We start from the raw sequence: 3,820 nt of genomic DNA on the forward strand, positions 1-3,820 counted from the left end.
GTTATGCTAGTCATCACATCAACAATGAGTACATATTTTAAAATTGCCATAACACTACATCAGCTTATTATCTTTCAATGGAAGCAGTATTCCCTGTTGGAAATTTCTTTTAAGTATTACAGAAATTATTATAAAAATCCTATCTATTAATGAATCTTGAAGCCGAAGAATGTCCGTTATGCTAGTCATCACATCAACAATGAGTACATATTTTAAAATTGCCATAACACTACATCAGCTTATTATCTTTCAATGGAAGCAGTATTCCCTGTTGGAAATTTCTTTTAAGTATTACAGAAATTATTATAAAAATCCTATTATAATGCCCCGTTCACATTACCATCTTTCTTAACCAGCGTAAGATGACGTCAGAACCAACGCGCGTTCACACTCAACCATGGTTAGACCCTGGCGACATCTGATGAGTGGTAGAGTAATACAAAGTGAAAAATGAATTGACAAGAGCGAATAACTTGTTGGAAGGAAATATAGAATGTGCAGGGAAAAGTTCTTGTTTTAATCGCAATGATATTGATGATGAATTTAAACATATGTGCATATTATGAGCTGCTTATGAATTAAAGATTGCATTCCAGCGTCGACAATCATTGTTCCTTGCTACGTAGAAGGTAATTCAAATGTGTTCGTCCAACTAATCATTTCATCCATAGTGTGGCTTGCATTCTTCTACTGCTCTATTTCATACGAATGAAAGCGAATATTGCTGATAATTAGGTTGATATCAACAACATATCCTACTACTTGCCCTTGATTCGGATGTGTTGACAAATCATTGATGTAGGTGAAGAAAATCGAGGACTAATCTTGAGACTTGAGCCTCAATTTGAGACACTTGTGATTTGGGATGGAGATACACTTTTCGCTGCATTACATTCTTAGCTATTATTGTTTTCTGACTTTGACAAAGGACATGATCCACTCTGATGCTATACCGTAAATTAAAACTCTTTTACCTCTTCTTCAAATGTGGACGAATAACTTGCAGAAATGTGACGATTGTTGAAATTTAACTTATGAAATAAGAGAGAGAACGTGGTAATTTTTGCGATATGTGGTATCACCCGACGTTTCTAAATTTATTTTCTATCGTTACATCTGACTAGCCGTTAGCCTGATACTTTATACTGATATGGGAAGAACTTTTGTTCAAGGATGAACATAAGTGATCTTTTTCAAACTGGGACAAAGAACTCTTACCAAAACATTAAAATCATTGTGACCTTCGGATTTTTACTATGGTAGTTTCGCACATTTTACTTAATTCTAGCAAGATATTAATATAGATTATTCAATCTGTCCGTAACAATACAATACGAGCTAATAGCTAATTCACTACGAACTATAAAGTATATCGCATAACTTAAATAAGGTTTAAAATCTCATACTATACAACACATTACGGAATGAATCAATAGCACTTTCCTTTGAATTAATTCTGACGAATATAATTCAACAATAACGGCCGTCTCCTCTTCGAAACTTTATTCTCTGTTTTCTTTCCTCCTATCCCACTTCGTTGCTGCTTCGCCTTCTTCTTTTTCTAACCAGCTTTTAACACTTGCGTTCACACACGCATGAACTACCGCCAACCATGGTCGGAAAACGGTGGTCAGAATCCCAACCACGGTTAACGGGAACTTGCGTTCACACCTCGTTTTGTAACCATGGTCGGGGCTAACCGGCGTAAAAAGGACGTAGTGTGAACGGGGCATAAGTCTTACAGAGTTCTGATCGGATTTTATAATTCTTATAGAAATTCTTGGATGAATTCTGCATTTCTTAAGGCCGTTTTACACGGCACACGGAATTGCGCAGTCTGACGTACGTGTGAAGGCGCAATCAAAATTGCGTCGCGTAAAGCGGTGAATTGCTTGAACACATGCGAGAATGCGTGGATGCGAGACGGCAAAATAGCCCCTGTTCTAATTTCGTTCATGCATTCGTGCAATTCCACGCCATTTTAGAAATTAATGCAGCTCTAACCTGCGCAATTCCGTGTACCGTGTAAAACGGCCTTTATATAACAACAGACTAGCCTATAAGAACGTTGCGCGGGTCGCATACTTTACAGGTTTTTATCAGGCAGGCATATAAGTCACTATAACTTATGTCGGCAATTGATAACTCTTTACGGAATTCTCATAAGATTTTTTTTGGAAATTATGTATAACTCTTTGTAAGTAATGTTCTGCTAATTTTTCGGCATTTTCAGCAGGTATTTGACATACAGTGGAACCTCGTTAAAGCGAGTACGGGCTATAGCGACACTCCCGCTATAACGAGACATAGTCGATGCACCGTCAATTGACCCTATAATAAGCGTGTTAAAAAATTCGTTTTTACGAGACCCTTTTGGTGCTGGCTCTCGCCATAGCGAGGGTTTCACCGCCGGAAGACTTTCATCAAGACTCCTTAGCCTCTGTAATTGCTAGCGATCTGTTAGAAATGAAGTTAATGGAGTGCTCAGTCTCAAATTTATGTGGTAAACTGTCGTTCGATAAATAAGTAGTTAATTTTGGTGAAAATATTGTGGCATTAGCATTCGCGAATGCTTCATCTTCTTTTGTTCCTCGGGCGGCAGAAAGCAGTCGGCAGCATACCCGCATGTCCGTGAGTTGCGTGAATAGAAAGCATTTGATGGCAGTCACCATGGCCAAAAAAACACCAAACACGTCTAAGCGGGAAAATAAAAATAAAGGAGTAATATAAGAGTGTCGAAATTAATTTATCTTCCTATTCGCTCTGCAAAATAAAAAAAAACAGATGCGCCCAAGGAATGCAGATGATGAGTAGTTGTAAGGAGCTTTGTTCGGGTGGTTTTGCCCATTCAAATCTGCGGGAACTTCTGAGAAAGGGGCTACGCCCAAGCCTAAAGCGGAATATTTCAGGGATAGATTGCGAATCGAGAATTTTAAGAGTGCAGAAGGTTGATTATACTAATGCGAAGAACCAAAGCGTTATCTCCCCTCATAATTGCTGGTGAAGCCTCCGGTGTAAACCCGAAGTCGTGGAAGAAAGGACTCCGATCATAAGTATCTTTAGAAGTATTCCCCGCGTCATATAACATAGACGAAACGGAACTTTTTTACACACAACTCCCCGACAAAACCCTTGCAGTATGAGGTATTTCTTGCAATGATGCCTCTAAAGGTAGGTAGTGCGCCTTAGCGATGATGTAGGATGTACGAAGCAATGATACTCAGCGTGAATTGCCCGGATGGACGCATTTATTCTCTGTTGCGGATTTACAAGGGTGAACTATTCGCGTCAGTGGTCGGAGTCGTACTGGCGCTCTCTTTTGACACGTGGGTAGCCGAGCATCCCCTGGTGGCCGCTGGAAGAACTCACAGAACAACTAACTCTCGTTTGCAGTGTCGTGGTCAACTCGGTGTATTATTTCAAATACGTCGCGAGCGTAACACTCAAAAAGAAACTTTTTTTCAACAACGGCAATTTTAATCACATCATTTTTCAAGCTTAGCAAACTTTTTACCGTAGATGATGTAGATACAGTGGAACTTGGTTAGTACATTTCTGAAGGGACCACGAAAAATGAACGTACTAACCAGGAAAACGTACTAACGAGGAAAGTAAATAATAGCAGTCGGGGTTATTGCAATCAGTGAAAAAGTCGTCATAATTACAATTACTATCGGTAGTTCTCATAAGATCGCCTTCCTGAACTCTTTTCACATTTAAAATCAAGAAAATGAGCGCTACCATGAAAAACAATACCATGTGAATAAAAATCGCAATTTTTCATGGACATCCCGGAGACAATTTCATGATTACGACGTCT

Source organism: Ischnura elegans, chromosome 1 (assembly GCF_921293095.1).
Source record: "Ischnura elegans chromosome 1, ioIscEleg1.1, whole genome shotgun sequence".
Classification (NCBI taxonomy): domain Eukaryota; kingdom Metazoa; phylum Arthropoda; class Insecta; order Odonata; family Coenagrionidae; genus Ischnura; species Ischnura elegans.